Consider the following 18,787-nt stretch of genomic DNA (forward strand, 5'->3'; position numbering starts at 1 on the left):
GAAAAGGAAAACAAGATTTCGCTTGCTGATGAAGAAGGGTCGCCACCACTTAGTGCAAAACTACAGGAAATATCAAACAATCCGAAATCTCTATATTCTGCAACTCCACCCCATGTGTTAAGAAGCCAGAAGAGAATGATGCTTCATCTTATGCTTTAGACTCCCTTTACATTGTGGAACCAAAAACTCCCATGGTTGATCAAAGTATAACAACAAATGATAGATGGGAGGCTGATAATTTTAACAGTCATAGGGAAACATTCTGTATGCGCAGTTCTGGAGTGAAGGTTTGATCTAACCATTCTTTCTTTACACGTAATTTCATGAATTTCTCTTCTCATATATTATGCTGCTTATTTTGTTATTGCGAAATTCCAATGTTCAAAAGTATCTTAAGTTTTTCAATACCGCAAGCAAGTACATGCTGCTAGTCATCTTTATAACTAACTTTATAAATTATTTTTAAACGTTTCATTCAAGAATTCTTCCAAGCTATGTTTTGTTGTAATTCTATGAACTTATTGCCTTTTCCTTTGTTCCTTATCAATAGAGAAGAATTGAAAATATTAAAGGTGAGAAACAAACAGAGAAGAATTGAAAAGATTAAAGGTGAGAAACGAACACATCTATTTGTCTCAGACAGGATCTCTAGTACTTTCTTACAGCTAAAGGGATTTGAGATTTTTCTTCCTCATAGGGGATTGGAGAGAAGAGAGCATCATACATCCTTAAACTTCATGAAGAATCTCCAGGACCCTTCAAGCAGGTAAGTATCCTCAAGAAAATCTTTTTTTGCTTAAGCAATTTTGTTCAGATGATTTCTTTGAATCCCCCATACTACGGAATCAATATTTTTTTTTTTCAGGTCGATGATCTATAAGAAATTAGACTTTCAGCCAAGCTGCTATGTTGTTGCATTTCCTTAGACTATTTATGTTCTCATATAACTGTTTTCTTTATTATTTTGTCAGAAAGGTTTTTTGGTCGAAAAAATCTGAAGGTAATATTATATTAACTGTTAGGTTGTTTTTCCTTGTTTGCTTTTTCTACTTAGATCAATGGAATAAAGGAAGTTGGGGGAAATTTCAATTAGCCAAACAAGTATTCTAGTATATTTTCTTTGCCTATAAGATTGGTAGACATATATGGTTGTGGCAATATGAACTTGCCATGGAATATATTGATCTTCCTAACTCTTTCGAAATGTAAGTTGTGGCAATATCTATGTTGCATGCACCAGTTGATTAAACTTTTTTAGTGAGTTTATCCTGTTTAATAATCTATTCCAAGGTGAGTCCAACATTAGAGGACATATATGTCCCATATATGCAAATATCTACATAAGATATATGATAGGCTTCACATTCTATTGAATATATATATATATATATATAAATTATTCATCTTGGCACTAGAAAGTTTTTCAATTTCCATCATTGCTAAAGTAGAGACTCAGCGGATTTCTTTGTTTAGTTTGCCACATTAGGAATTTTCAAATCAAATGACAAAGGTACTGTGGTTCGGATTTGATGATGATGATTAAAAAAGTAGTTTGCTTGAAAGGCAAATATTCTTGGATGAAATTTGGGAAACCGATTAGGAATTTAAAATTGAAAGAAGTGAATTGATCATTTCAAACTGTTTCATTATTTTCCATTGAAAAAAATGTTTCCAAAAAAGATCAGTACTTGTTAACAATGGCTTGAATAGCATTTGCAATGGTTGTGAGTATAATTTCTGACTTTTTCTTCTTCTTTATTTTTTTTCTTTAATTTAAAAAAAAAAAAAACCCTAGTTACACAAATCAACTAGAACTTCCACTAACTGAGAAAAATGTGGGTGGACAAAAGAAAAACAATGAAGAGAAGCTACAAATATAAATAAATTTTCATAAGAAGAAAGAACTGAAATAAATTATAAAGTTCATAGACATTAACGGAGCAAGGCTTGCATTTCTAGCAGCATCCTTCTTACATTCTTCTCTCTATTTTACATAGTAGCAGTGCTCAGTTTGAGTGCTCGCCATGGCCAGCATATGTGTCTGATCTTGTGTCTGTTACAGTCTCCGCTCTCTACTTCTTCTAATTGTTTTGACAGCTCTTCTACCTACTGCGAAGTCCTACAACTGTGCTATCAGCCAGTAACAGGGACTTCTCTGCTGCTGCCTGGGCAGCCATGGCAGCAGCTGCAAGTTCTTCTTTTAGATTTAATTTGCGATTTGATATGTCCAAAGCAGTCTTTGTTTTCTGTAGTTCTTGGGTAAGAATGGCAACCTATTTTCAAGAATTAATACAAAATACATGAGGAAAAATATAAAAAAGAAAAAATGTAAGAATTAGTGGGATGAGGCATTAGTTCTTTCATTTTTGAATCCACCGGGATGGAATGATGAGTCTATTTCATCGTCTCTTTGCCAATAAAAATAAATCAGAATTCTCATGTATGATAAAAGGAAATACAAAATTACAATTAGGCCTGGCAAAATTTCACAATAACACGACATGAATCCACATGATAATTTTGGATTGACCATATCGTGTTAGGTTCATATCGGTGTCATCCAATAAACTAACGGGTTTTAACAGGTGAAACACGATAAACCCATTAGACCAATTAAATAGGGGTATTTTGGTAATTACATAAGTTTTATAATATTAAAATTACTTAATTTATTGTTAAACATGTATTAATTTGTTTTTTTAGTTTAATTTTTAAAAAATCTAAAAACAAACAAGAATTTTTGTAATTTTTTTTCAAAATATTATTTTATTATTTCAAAATTGTCTGCAATCCACTTTCCACAATCTACAAATGGCCGCCCTTTTCTGCTCAATGTTCTCATTCAACCTACACAAGCTTTTCTCCGCAGCCTCCATCTCCACCAAAGCAATCTTAAGCAAACCATTTATATTCCTATTCTCTTCTGTCAAACTCACCACACTGTTCTCCGATTTGCTATTTTCCTTCTTCCTTGATTCTTTATACTCATACACTTTCAATTCTGCCACTTTCATAATGTTTGTGACCGCCATTAACTCCTCAGAAATCACCTTTGATTCTTTGTCCAATTCCAATTCTACACCCAACCCATCTTTCTCTTTTGTCCAATTTTCAACCTTTTCTTCATCAGCAAAGTTATAGGTGATCTTAACCAATGTCTCCTTCACCAAACGGAGCAATATCGAGAGTTTTAGCAGAAACACCTTGCTTTTTTCCCTTGTAGATTCCAATCTTTTGATTGTCTCTCTACAAATTGCCACTTCTTTCTCACATCTTTGCTTCTCATGTTCGAAGTTTTTAATTCTCTCCTCACAAATGCGTAGTTTTTCCTCACAATCACCATTTTGAATAAAGTGTCGAGCGACCCCGCCATTGACCCCATCATCAGCCTGGCCAACAGGCCCAACGGCCCCATCAACGGCCTCGCCAACGACCTCGGCAATGGCCCCAGTGGCCCCTTCAATGGCCCCATCAACAACCCCAACGACCCCGTCAATGGCCCAGCCAACGGCCTCGTCAATGGCCCCGTCAGCTGCCCAGCCAATGGCCCCGGCAATAGCCCCATCAACGACCCAGCCAACGGCCCCAATAGGCCCGTCAATGGCCCTGGGCAACGGCCCCATCAACAGCCCAGCCAACGGTCCCGTCAATGGCCCTTTCAAAGGCCCAGCCAATGGCCCTGGCAACTGCCCCATTAACGGCCCCGTCAACGGCCCCATCAACGGCCCCATTAATAGCCCTAATGGCCCCATCAATAGCCCCATCAGCCCAGCCAAAAGCCCCAATCACCCCATCAATGGCCCTGGCAACGGCCCCAATAGCCCCATCAACAGCCCGGCCAACGGCCCTGGCAACAGCTTAGCCAACGGCCTTGGCAATGGCCCCAACAGCTCCATCAGCAGCCCGGCCAACAGTCCAGGCAACGGCCCAGCCACCGGCTGTCAGGACCCGTCCAGAATTCCTTCCCTGGAACCCTAGACAGCCCTGATCCCAGGGAAACCCTACCGGACCCTCCAACGGAAAATCCGACAGAGCCTCCCCTAAGGGATTTACTTACCACAAATTACCTGCACTGAAAACACACTTCTAAAAACATCCCCTTATTCCTCCCACAAACTACAAATTGTTCCACAAATTGCAGCACTTCAAAAAATAAAACAACAGCAGCAACCCAGTGCATTAAAACAACAACACGTCCAATACAGTATACAGAGCATTATACAACAAATGTGGAATTTATAAAATGACAGATAAAGAAACAATACAAGACAGAGAGGAAAAAGGGAAGAAAAACTTCTTGAACCTTCGGCAAACGAACTGAGACGTTGGGCTCGCCCCGGACAATCAACGTCTCCAACCTGGACCTAGGGGAACGGAATTTAAAAGTGTGAGATGCTAATCATCTCAGTGAGTGACCCTATCTGCTATACAATATAATACTACGGTAATACAGTAGATAGATAATAATTAAATGGGAAAATAATAATTTCTCTCAAAACCCTTACAATTCTCTCAGTTGGAAAAGTTCCCCTTTTAAAACATTTTCACAAAACCCTTGTACGTACTTCCCAAAAACCAAGGAACCAAACAAATTAATAAACAACAAATAAACAAATAAATACCCCAAATATAAATAAACGGCAATAAATTATAATAAATAATTTTTGAACACCTTTGGGGTTTTAAACTTTAATTGCAATTTACACCGACGCACCACACCATATACCGGTGATGCCCTCCGATACCCAGCATCCTGAGCACCGACTGGCGGGGGTTTAAAGAGAGAAACCTGCAACGGTCACTTCGGCGTCCCGACAGTACCGACTGCTAAAAACCATCACCCGGCCAAGGAGGGGGGCGGCTGTGCACAACAATAACCTTGCCTGCCCACGGTCCAATGGCAACTCACGGGTGAAGTAATAACCGTGCGCTAAACTAGATAATAACCGCGCACTACCACGTGTCCATACACCATACACCAGAACACCAATACTGTATGAGTGCGTCTAAAAATAAACACTAACATCCAACCGTACCGTTTTTCCAAAAACCACCGTGGGAAGTATACCAAATTTTCACAAAACACCATCCCACATATTTTATTTAATAACCCGGTACCAAACATTGATAACCAACAAACCACAATTTTCTCAAAGTACGAGATGCAACCATAAAAATACCGCGGGCATAATTTATAAAATTTAAACAAATATTTTCGTAAAATATTTAACCCAATTATGCCCGGAAAATCAATTTTAAAAACCACGTACAAATACCACCAAAATACACCTTGCTCATGCATAATAAATTAAACCACAATATAATTCATAAATAAATCACACCACATGAGCATAATTTAAATACCAATTTAAACATAATTAATTGTCCAAAAATGATATAAAATCCAGACGTAATTAATTACTGAAAATACTTGCTCATGTGTAACAAATACCATTTAATCACAATAAAATAATAATCGGGAATTTCTTAATGACCCCAAAATTTCATTTAGCACCAATGGATAATTATATATAAAATAATATTTTTCCCAATTGTATTTAAAATACACCACATGAGCACAATTTACAGATATCCAATTAATACCACATAAATACAATTAATTACCCCAAAATATTTTTAAAGGTGGGTCACTCACCTGGAGCACACAATTAAACCACGATCCACTACGGGATCAATTCTACGACTCACCGGTGCTCCTAGAACAAAATTCACAGACAGACAAATAAATTAATATTTTATTCGGGTAAATAATACCCGGTACCCGGGGGCTTAAACCCAAACGTTAACCAAAATAGGCAAATGATATACCGAATCGAAGCTCGTGGAACGAGGATCACAAATCCGGTCTCCATCGACCCCAATTCCGCTGGAGGTGGCCGGAATTTGGCCGGAAAGGTTTGGCCGGTGTTCACTTCTCCATATCTCGCAAACTGCTTCGAATTTTTGCGATTGGAGGCCATTTTTGGATTCAGAGGACCCAAAATAGGGGGATAGGAGGCTCAATTGGGAGTGGGCTGGCCGGAAAACACAAGAAAAGAGGAGAGAGAAAATCCGGCGGCCGGCGGCTTCTCCAGCCCGATCGGCGCGCGTCCGGCGGCGGCTGGCCGGCGCGTGTACAATATGGGTGGCCGGAAAAAGAAAACACGGGGGAGAGAGAGACGGCCGGTGGGAGAGAAAAAAAAAGGTACTGTGCTTGTGTGTGTGTTTCGGGGAAGAAGAAGGGAAAAAAGAAAAGAAAAGGAAAAGAAAAAAAAAGAAAAAAAGAAAAACAGGTGTTTTCCCACGTGGGGAAAAAGAAAAAGAAAAAGAAAAGGAAAAAGAAAAAGAAAAGAAATAAAATAAAATATATAAAAATAATTAAATACTAATATTATTATTTAAAATAATAATAAAAATAATTTGATTTACACATGGTTGACATGTGGCATTTCACCATGGTGACACATGGCCACCTTCATTGAGTCACACGTGGCACATCGTTATGCGTGTAAAAATAATATTAAAATAATATTAAAATAATATGGTATTTGAAAAACTTTACCGGTCCATAACTTTCAAACCACATGTCCAAATCGGACGTGCCGCTAGTCTACGGACTCGTATCGACGAGCACTTCACAACCATGCATGAGTCAACCTTGCATGAATAAAAAGTCAACTCTGGCACCCCTTGGACAGTTTGGATTGCAACTTGTTTTGCTCAAAACTTTCAAACCGTAGCTCCGTTTTCAACGTGCTACCAGTCTACGAACTCGTGCCAACGTGTACTTTGTAACGGTACCTCAGTCAACCTAAAATTCCAACCGGATCAAAAAGTCAACTTTTGACCCCTTCGGTCAACGGTTAACGGTCAACCTCGGTCAACGTGCAAAAATTCCGACATGGTTCGGGACGGGGTGTTACACCGGCCCCGCCAACGTCCAAACTAGCGATCCATGCAAGATTCTCAGCCATCTCCTGTGCCTAGAAAGAAAGAAAGGCCTTCAAAAAATTATCTAATATATCTATTTTTTTTTATTCGTGAGATATATTTTATATTAATTTTGTTTTTTGGAAACATAGAAAGTTTTTTGGAAACAAAATACGATGCAGCTCAGGCCTTGTTTACGATTAAAGGCACTAAAATGAAAAGTACATGAATTAAAGGAATCATGCAAACTAAAATTATCAAACAATAAGGCTTCTAACCTTTTTTATGACTCTAGGCATCAAATGAAACGTACACGCAAACTAAAAATATCAAACAATAAAGCTCCTAACCTTGTTTATGAATCTTGGCACCAAATTGAAAGTACATGAATCAAAAGATCAAAACTAAAAACATCAAACAATAAAAGCTCCTAACCTTGTTTATGACTCTAATACACCAAATGGAAAGTACGAGAATTAAAAGAAAGAACCATGCAAACTAAAATTACAAACAATAAAGCTCCTTACCTCCAGCTGCAAGCTTGCTGACCACATGGAAAGCCTTTAAACAGATCCATGCAATCAGTTTCCACGTGCACACACTACTAGAATCGCATTGATAAATGACGCAATAAATGCATCGTATAAAATAAATAAAGATGTATCGCATGGAGTCGCCTAACATCATGTCGCTAAAGCCAGAAAACAATAAGCGACATATCATAAGAGTCGCCTATCTTTGAGTTTTTAGCGACGCATCATAAGAGTCACCTATCTTTAAGTTTTTAGCGACTTAGGTAGATTTTTAGCGACGCACCATAAGAGTCGCCTATCTTTTTGTTTTTAGCGACGCATATTGATTTTTAATGACGCATCATAAGAGTTACCTATTTTTGAGTTTTTAGTGACTCAAATAGATTTTTAACCATGCACCAGGAGAGTTGCCTATCATTGAGTTTATAGCGGCGCATATTGACTTTTAGCGACGCATGCAAACAATCCACTTATAGCGATGCATTATTTAGCGACGCTTCACCACATTGTTGCTAAAAATGTATTAGCGACTTTTTTTAAAGCATCGCTAAATATATGAGTATCTAAAAATAGCAAATTAGACGTCACCAAAGATGTTAGGCGACTTTGTTATGTATTAATGCATCGCCCTTTCTTTTCTTTTTTTTAATTTTACTTTTTTTTTTAAATTTTGTGAAAAGTGATTAAAATAGTAAAAATATAAAAATAATTAAAATACAAAAACACTAAAACTAGCTCCATCCAAAATAATTAGAATACAAAAATTTGAAATAAATATTTTTTCATAACAAATTAATTATCAAATAAATTAAATATTATCTCATTGACATATTTTTACATAATTTGTACACTATTGTATATTTTCATAACAAATTTAATATTAATTAAACTTCCATTAATGAATACTCATTGAGATGGAAGTTGACGTTCTCTTGTTGATGATATTACACCCTCATACTGCATGTGGAAAAATTGAAAAAGTTATTAACACTTATGCAAAATAAATAAAATATTAATCATTATTAATTTTGTAATTTAGTAGAATATTACCTTCTTAAGATTTGGCAAGGCACATTTCTCCTAATTAAAAGTGGAAAATACATAATCAAGCGGATCAAAAAATAATTTAATGAATAATAATAAATGTCATAAATATTACTTAAAACATAAGTTAATAAATATACGTATCAATTTATGTAGAAGATATTGTTTATCCATATCCCCTCACAGTCATTACGAACATAGCCACTCTCACATTCATCCTCATTATCATTTTCATCAACACTAGGCAATTGTATGGAAAATGGATTTTGAGTCATCGTAGTATCGCCAAGAACATCTTCTTCAACCAATTCTTCTTTAACAAAAGTACAATGTCGTGGTGGAGTTAAAACAACAGATCATCTCAAATCAAGTTGATCTTCAACATAAAATATTTGTTGAACTTGTGAAGCTATGATGAATGGGTCAGATTTATATCCAATTTTATTAAAGTTAACACATGTAAACCCCATCTCATCAACATACTGTTAGCACATGACTCACCATGCCAAATCCATCGCCGATAGTTGACATCAAACCCATTCCAATATATATGGCCTTTAATATCCCTAGTAGTATGGATTTTCATATTCCCACATTGCATGCAAGGACACTGTATGGCATTACAATCATTGACATTCTCCATGCTAAATTTCACAAATTCATTCACCCCCTTAGCAAAATCGCTTGAGGTTCTATCTTTTGTTATCCACAATCTATCCATTTCCCTACCAATCTAAGCAGAACAATGTCAAACAATATCACAAACAAATTATCGACAAAAGCAAGATTAAGAAAACCCAGTGAACCTCGACAAAAACAAGATTAAGGAAACCAAGCGAATCTAACCTCCGGATATAATGAAAAAAAAAAATAAATAACCCAACCCACCACATGTCACCGCCAATCATAAAGAAAAAAGAAACTCTCCGAAACCATGGAGACAAAGAAAGAAGAAGCCAAGCTACCAATCTTTTTTCTTTTAATCAATTTAATTTTATTTCAATTTTAAATAACCAGTGAAAATATTTAAGCAATATAAGTGAGCTGGTTTTTTTTTTTTTTTTTTCTAAAAAAATATAGGTAAGTACAGGCGACGCACAGTTTTCTTTATATGTTGCCTGTTCTCTTTTTTCTTTTTTTTCTTTTTTTGTTCTTTTAATCAATCTAATTTTATTTCAACTACAAATAACCAGTGAAAATATTAGAGTAACATAACTAAGCTGGTTTTTCTTTTCTTTTTTTAAGATTTTGGTAACAGGCGATGCACAATGAAGATTGTGCGTTGCCTGTTCTCCTTTTTTTTTGGGTCCTTTTTATCAATCTAATTTTATTTCAACTACAAATAAGCAGTGAAAATATTATAGCAACATAACTGAGCTGTTTTTTTTTTTTTTTTAAATATTGGTAACTGGTGACACCTACTACTAACTGGAGACGCACAATATGCGTCGCTTATTACATTGTGCATCACCTATTACCAAAATTTATTTTAAAAAAAAAAAGAAGCTCAGTTATATTGCTCTAATATTTTCATTGGTTATTTGTAGTTGAAATAAAATTAGATTGACTAGAAGAACCCAAAAAAAAAAAAAAAGTTGTATGTAGCCTCTTACCAAAATATAAAAAAAAATAAAGCAGCTCAGATATGTTGCTCTAATATTTTCACTGGTTATTTGTAGTTGAAATAAAATTAGATTGATTAAAAGAACAAAATAAAAAAAATTAAAAAAAGAGAACAGGCAATGCATATAGAAGTCTGTGGGTCGCATGTTACCTATATTTAAAAAACAGAAAAAAAAAACAGCTCAGGTATATTGCTTAAATATTTTTATTGGTTATTTGAAGTTGAAATAAATTTAGATTGACTAGAAAAAAAAAAAAAAAAAAAAACAGATGACGCACAATGAAGCCTGTGCGTCACCTGTTACCAATATCTTAAAAAAAAAAAAAAAAAAAAAAACAGCTCAGTTATATTACTCTAATATTTTCACTCATTATTTGAAGTTGAAATAACATTAGATTGATTAAAAGAACAAAAAAAAAAGAGAACAGACGACGACGCATAAAGAAGACTACGCATCGCCTGTTACCTTTTTTTTTAAAAAAAAAAAAAAATCCAGTTCACTGGTTATTTGAAGTTTTAAAAAAAAATCAGGTTGATTTAAAAAAATATATAAATAGAAGAGGAACAGGCGACTCAGAATGATTTTTGTGCGTCACCTGTTACCAATATATTTATAAAAAAAAAAAAAAAAAAGGAATACTATTTAAGAGATTTGCAAGAATAAACTGTACATGAAAAATTATATAATTGAACAACAACCTCGTATAATTAAATTTTGTTATTATGTAAACATCGATAAGTGGATGGTTAATTATTTTTCATAAGTCTAGCATTTAAACAATACAATTCAGATAAAATATAAGCACAGTATTAAAAGCGACTCTGTTCAGCTGCATATTCAGCGAATCTTAACGGATGTGTCGCGTGTTGTTGTTTTTAGCGACCGTTTGACATCAACAGTTTTGGGATGCATCGTATATTTATTGAATTTTTACTGATGCATTAACCTTGAATTCACGGTTTTGTTTTTTTAGACTTGTTTGTTTCGTAGCGTCGTTAAGTGAGTGTCACCATATATCAATTTTCACATAGTGACATTCTCACTTACTCTGTTTGGTAACCTTTTTTTTAAAATTAATTTAACTATACAGTAATACAACATTGCATGAATATGAGGGTTTTTTTTTTTTTTTTGAAAAAAAGGTATTACATGTTTATACTGCATGAGAAATTATTTAATACATCATGTGTATTGACTTGGAAAATGATAAAGTACACACATCCAATAATAATATGCCATATCTTAAAATTTTACATGTCATATTTGTAACACCCCGTCCCGAATCGCACCGGAATCCGTGCACGTTGACCGTTGACCGTTGACCAAAAGGGGTCAAAAGTTGACTTTTTGACTCGGTAAGAATTTTGAGTTGACTAGGGTACCGTGGCGAAGTGCATGACGCCCTGAGTTCGTAGACTAGTAGCACGTCGAAAACGGAGCTACGGTTTGAAAGTTATGGGCAAAACAAGTTGAAGTGTAAACTGTCTAAAAGGTGCCGGGAGTTGACTTTTTCTTGTGATGTAATTGTGAGTTGACTCTTGTATGGTTGTAAAGTACTCGTCGATACGAGTTCATAGACTAGCGGCACGCTTAAAACGGACATCCGGTTAAAAAGTTATGGACGTTTGAAGTTTACCGGATACCGTATTATTTTAATATTTTTTTTGGGTCGGTGAACAGTGAAACGCCACGTGTCAGTTTCTGATTGGTCCACGTGGCATGAACAGTGTCATACAGGGTTTTAATTTTGAAAAACTCTCGGGGAAGAGAGAGAAAGAGAGAGAAGAGAGAGAAAGAGAGAGGAGAGAGAAAGAGAGAGAGAGGACCCGCCGGCCGCCGGCCATTTTCACGTTTTTCCGGCCTAGGTACTGTACACGCGCCGGCCAGCCAGATTGCCCACCTCATTTCCGGCAAAACCTCCAAATTTCACGGCGAACGGCCGCCGGACGCGCCCGGATCGGACGTCCGAAGTTTGGCGGCGATTTTTCCCCCTCCACCGCCGGCCACCGCGAATCGGCACTATTCCGGCCGATAAACAGTACACGCGCCATACACCCAGCATCCTCTCCTCAAGTCCGGCCTACCCACCAAAAATCACGGCCATCGGACCACCGACGCGCCGGGATCGGAGCGTTTTCCGGCGAGGGGTCGAAAATCTTCAAACGGTGATTTCTCCGCCGTCCGACCTCCGTTTTGCTCACCGTCGGTCCCGTTGGATTGCTCTCCTCACGATCTACAAATCTGCAAAATTTCACAGCAAACGGCCACCGTCGGAAATTACTGTTCCGGCGACGGTTGCCGGTGACGTGGCGGCCCGCCGGAAGTTACTGTTCCGGCGAGTACCCGAAAATTCCGGCCAGCTCCAGTCCGCAGTGTTCGACCTCCTGAACCCAAATCCGACTTCCGTTTCCACCAATTCGCGACGGTTTGGGAGAATTGCGGAGCCGAAACCCGAAAAGCTTCCCGACGAAATTCAAACCCCGTCGGGTACGATCATCGGAGATTAAGACCGGATCTGTGATTAGCATCACTCGAGCTTCGATTCGGTATATGATTCGTAAATTTTAGTTATCGTTTGTGTTTTGACCCTCCGGGTACCGGGTATTATTTACCCGAATAAAATATTAATTTATTTGACTGTCTGTGAATTTTGTTCTAGGAGCACCGGTGAGTCGTAGAATTGATCCCGTAGTGGATCATGGGTTAATTGCGTGCTCCAGGTGAGTGACCCACCTTCAAATTAATTTTGGGGAATTTAATTGATGAATATATTATGTGTGAATTAAATATTTGGAATTTAATATCTATGTGCCAAATATTTATTGGATTTATTGTAGAATTATTTATGAATTTATTGGATTTAAGAAAATGCGAATTCTACAAATTTGTGCCATGTGGAATTATTTTATGGTTTTGAGGATTTTGAAATTGGTGTGGTTTTAATGGTAAATTGGGCATGATTTGATTTTCAAATATTTCAAAGAAAATATTTGGTTATATTGGTGATTTCAATTTTTATGAAATATGCCCATAAAATATTATGGGATTTGATTATGATATTTCGAGAAATTATTTATGCTTGGAAAAAAATGTGGATATTTGAATTGATGGATTTGGAAGTTGGTGGATTTGAAAATCATGGAATTTATGGTATGGATTATAAGGAAATTGTGGAGAATTTCCCGGTTCAAGCGGATGGATTATGCCCGCTATGCTTATGAAAAATGTGAAATTTGTTTTATGATTTAAATTTATGGATTTTATAATTTTTAGATGCACCGTGCACGTACTGGTGTTCTGATTATGTGATATGGTATATGTGATATGGTTAGTGTGCACACGGTTGTGATTAGCGCGCAGGTGGGTGTGATTAGCGCGCAGGTGATGTGATTAGCGCGCAGGTGGGTGTGAGTAGCGCGCGGTTGATATTATGAGGGTGTCCTGTGGATGCCATCGGAGAGGGCGGCCACCCCCCTTTGGCCGGGACACCAGGTTAGCAGCGGCGCAGTGGGACGCCACGCGACCGTATGCCGGTTTCTTTCTATAACCTCCTGTCTGGCGGTACCTTGGGACGCTGGGTACTGTTGGCGCCACTGGTATATAGTGGGTGCATCAAATGATTTTCAGAACTGTGTTTTAAAAATAAAATGTTTGGAAACTGAATTGGAATTAAAAATATAATTGTTACCGCTTCTGGTATTTAATTGATGTCTTGGTTTTCGGGGAATATGGATAAAGGGTTTTGTGAAATTGTTTTAAAAAGGGGAACCTTTCCAACTGAGCGAATTGTAAGGGTTTTGAGAGAAAATATTATTTCCAAATAATTATTATTTATACTTATTACTGTGATATTATATGGTATAGTAGTAGGGTCGCTCACTGAGATGATTAGCATCTCACACTCTTAAATTCCGTTCCTCTAGGTACCAGGTTGTCGGCGTTCACTCGGAGCGGACTTGATCTTCCTCGCTGTTTTAGTTCGTACTGTACCCTGTTCTTCTTTATTGCAGTTGTACTATTTCTTTCACTCTTGTTGTATTTATCTTGCACTGGATTACTGTATTTTTGTTTTGAAGTGCTGAAATTTGTGGAACCAGTTTGTAGTTTGTGGGAGGAATAAGGGGATATTTTTGAAGTGTGTTTTCAGTGCAGGTAAATTTGTGGTAAGTAAATCCCTTAGGGGAGGTGCTGCCGGATTTTCCGTTGGAAGGTTCGGTGGTATTTCCCTGGGATCAGGGCTGTCTAGGGTTCCGGAGGAGGAATTCTGGACGGGTCCTGACAGTTGGTATCAGAGCTCTAGGTTCTAGTATTCCTAAGGGACTGTGCATTGTTGTGTGTCCCATCCGTGTCTAATTTCTCGTTTTACCCGTGTGAAAGCTTTCTTTCCGTTTGTCTCGAAGTAAATTCGTTGCCCTAGTTTGAATAACTCTAATCTTCGAGGGTGTCAATTAGGATTCGATTATCAAAATTTAAATGCTTTTCAAAGTGGTATTTGAAATTAAAGGTGTTTTATTCAAGTATTTTTGGTTTGTGCTCGTACATGTATCTGTATGTTATATTGTTGATATTATACTGCACCATATGGAGGCGGCGAACCAATGTGGTCCATGTAGAGCTAGCCCCATGATCATGTTGCCTACGAGCCCGGGAAATTGGACGGCCAATATAGGCAACCACCCTGGTTTGTATTGGTAGCAGAGTGTCGGCGACAGTTGGAATCATGGATTACGTAACATGTAGAAGGTGTCGTACGTACCTCCATTACAAGCGTGCATATTTTATTTTATGCTATGAATTTTAAGATATGAATTTCAATGTGGAGTTTTAACAATTGCCTATGCAAGTTAGGTATATTTGAAAAATATATTTTATTATTTGTTTTATGTTATGGTTTTTCCAAGAGCGACTTAAGGGTTAAGTATCGCCAGTCGAGAATCCAAAGCAGGGTATCGTTGAGTTCAAAAAGGAGATCTTAAAGGAAGCACGCGATTCAAAGTATGCGATACACCCCAAGGGTACCAAGACGTATGGAATGCTCACTGGATGACATGGTGGTTTGGCACGATAAAGGAAGTTGCAAGATCCGAATAAAGGTACTTAGGTCACCGATAAGTAAAAGTAGGGAGATGTAAATATGGATTTCGTGCTTAAACTATCATTCACAAAGAGAAGGTACGACAGCGTTTAGAGAATCAAGCAAGCTCCGGATAGCGACTAAAGTTCTACTTGGTGGTTGATGAGGTTAATGAGATGAGGATGATTCCTTAGGCATGGTTGGATGTTTAAGCATGGTTATTTTTCATTCTAGAAGCTAAGATCTTGATATCTTATTTCCTTGGAGATTTAAGGTTCGTATTGGTGGTGCTTTATCGATTCAAGGTGGTTGATATTGTTGGTGATAATTTACAATGATAAGGAGTATGATTTTTGGGACGTAGTTAGAATTTAAGAAGTGTGGAATACTTTATTGGGTTAAGGATCTAGTGATTTGTTCATAGTATTGGTGGTGATGCTAGAATTAGGATTTAAATTTCTTATTGCTTGAGGTGTGGATTCATGGAATTTATTTGAAATAAGGGAAACTTAGGGTTTTCAAGAATGATATTTGGATGTTGAGAATTTTATTCATGACCTTGATGAATTTAGTTAAAAGAAAGATTGATGTTTGTCGAGGTTAAGACTATTGGTTAATCAATGAGGAGCAAGGGTTTTATAATTGTAAGTACTAGGAGGGTAATCGAAGATAAGTGAATTAATCTCAACCTTAACTTGGTGATACCAGTATTTGAGGAAATTAGACTTAAGTTCTAATCTAACCTTTTAAAGTGCTGATCGAGTCACGAGAGTTGGTTGTTGGTTTAAGGATGCATGCTTTAGAAGCACCTTATGGTTAGCGTTCGACTATGACCAAGACTTGTAGATCGTGTTCTCGTGGACCAATTTGACTATCCTTAATTAGTGGGCATGAGAAGGAAAGTTGCACAAGAGGGAAGTTAAAGTCACTATTAGGCGAATGTAGTGGCAGATGCTTTAAGTAGGAAGGCTACTGGATCCCTTGCTCACATCCAAGTCATCCAACTACCTCTCATGGTGGAGTTGAAGAAGATGGGGGTGTTAATGCATATGCATCCTTCAGGAGTTCTCATGGCTAGCTTCCAGGTACGACCGGTGTTGGTGGATCGTATAGTAGAGACCCAAATGGAAGATCCTAAGTTGAGGACAATTAAGGGCAAGGTACAAGAAGGTCTTGATCCGGAATTTTCCATAAGGAGGGATGGAGCCCTCGTGTATAAAGGACGACTTTGTGTTCCGGATATTCCAGGACTCAAGAAGGAGATTTTAGAGGAGGCGCACAGCTCGATGTATGCGATGCATCCTGGGAGTACCAAGATGTACCGGACGCTTGTTAAGTATTATTGGTGGATTGGTATGAAGAGAGAAGTGGCAGACTTCGTATCAAAGTGTTTGATTTGTCAACAAGTGAAAGCAGAAAGACAGAAGCCTTCGGGACTACTCCAACCTTTACCGATTCCTGTGTGGAAGTGGGAAGAACTCAACATGGACTTCGTATTCAAGCTTCCTTCCACACCTAGAAGGTACGACGGCATTTGGGTAATCATTGATCGTCTCACCAAGTCGGCACACTTCCTACCGGTGCGAGAACGTTTTTCACCCGAGAAGTTAGCCCAGTTGTTCGTGCAAGGCATACGTGGGATCAGTTCAAGATGGCCTTCTCTACTGAGTTTAGTCCTCCTGCCTACCTACTGAGTTTAGTCCTCCTGCCTACCGAGAGTTCCAGAAACTACGACAGGGGAACATGATGGTGACAGAGTACGAGAGGAGATTCCGAGAACTATCAGAATTCTACATGCACCTAATTCCCGACGATCACATGAAGAAGGTGAGGTTCATAGACGGATTGAAAGAGAGCATCGGCTACACCCTTTCTTGATCAGTACATCCCACCTATCAGTCCGCCAGGGATGCAGCGCTCGAGCTAGAGAGACAGGAGGAGATACATAGACCCGCGAGGCGCAGATCATTCGAAGGTTCGTATAGCGAAGTACCTCGACAGGGGGCAGCTAAGAAGAGCCATAGCTCAGGCTCAGACAGTGATGGGTTAAGCCCACGAGGCAGATTCCAGAGGAGAGATAGTTATCGCATGCCCCAGCCAGCTCGCCATTCGATCAGTGTGGATGCAAGCTCGTATCAGCAGTCACGCATTGGTTCTCCGCGGGTTTGTCCACTTTGTAGGGGGAATCATTCTGGGCAGTGTCAGATGGATGGTTTATGCTTTCGGTGTGGGCAGCCAGGCCACATAAGGAGGGATTGCCCTTATGGTAGCAGCAGTGTGCTAGAAGCAGGTTGACGGACACAGCGTACGGGGATATTTCCAGGACAGAGTTCCCAGGGGAGTCAGCCAGTAGGAGTTTCTTCGGGATCAGTACAGCCGTCTGCAGGATCGAGTCGAGGTAGAGGAAGGAGAACCCAGCAGACAAGTCAAGGCCGGGTGTTTGCTATGACGCAGCAGGGAGCCAGGACTACGCCCGACGATTTCACAGATCAAGGGATGGAAGCAGACCTGATCCTGTTGGATCTATCCGGACTTGAAGTAGTGTTGGGCATGGATTGGTTGGCAAGGAACTACTTAGTCGAGGAAGCAACGTGGGAACCCGAAGCACAGATGCGTGAGCAGTACCCGTATCTGTTCCAGTGACGTGCGGAAATTTCGAGGACGAAATTTTTGTAAGGGGGGAAGGCTGTAACACCCCGTCCCGAATCGCACCGGAATCCGTGCACGTTGACCGTTGACCGTTGACCAAAAGGGGTCAAAAGTTGACTTTTTGACTCGGTAAGAATTTTGAGTTGACTAGGGTACCGTGGCGAAGTGCATGACGCCCTGAGTTCGTAGACTAGTAGCACGTCGAAAACGGAGCTACGGTTTGAAAGTTATGGGCAAAACAAGTTGAAGTGTAAACTGTCTAAAAGGTGCCGGGAGTTGACTTTTTCTTGTGATGTAATTGTGAGTTGACTCTTGTATGGTTGTAAAGTACTCGTCGATACGAGTTCATAGACTAGCGGCACGCTTAAAACGGACATCCGGTTAAAAAGTTATGGACGTTTGAAGTTTACCGGATACCGTATTATTTTAATATTTTTTTTGGGTCGGTGAACAGTGAAACGCCACGTGTCAGTTTCTGATTGGTCCACGTGGCATGAACAGTGTCATACAGGGTTTTAATTTTGAAAAACTCTCGGGGAAGAGAGAGAAAGAGAGAGAAGAGAGAGAAAGAGAGAGGAGAGAGAAAGAGAGAGAGAGGACCCGCCGGCCGCCGGCCATTTTCACGTTTTTCCGGCCTAGGTACTGTACACGCGCCGGCCAGCCAGATTGCCCACCTCATTTCCGGCAAAACCTCCAAATTTCACGGCGAACGGCCGCCGGACGCGCCCGGATCGGACGTCCGAAGTTTGGCGGCGATTTTTCCCCCTCCACCGCCGGCCACCGCGAATCGGCACTATTCCGGCCGATAAACAGTACACGCGCCATACACCCAGCATCCTCTCCTCAAGTCCGGCCTACCCACCAAAAATCACGGCCATCGGACCACCGACGCGCCGGGATCGGAGCGTTTTCCGGCGAGGGGTCGAAAATCT

Source organism: Ziziphus jujuba, chromosome 8, assembly GCF_031755915.1.
Source record: "Ziziphus jujuba cultivar Dongzao chromosome 8, ASM3175591v1".
Classification (NCBI taxonomy): Eukaryota; Viridiplantae; Streptophyta; class Magnoliopsida; order Rosales; family Rhamnaceae; genus Ziziphus; species Ziziphus jujuba.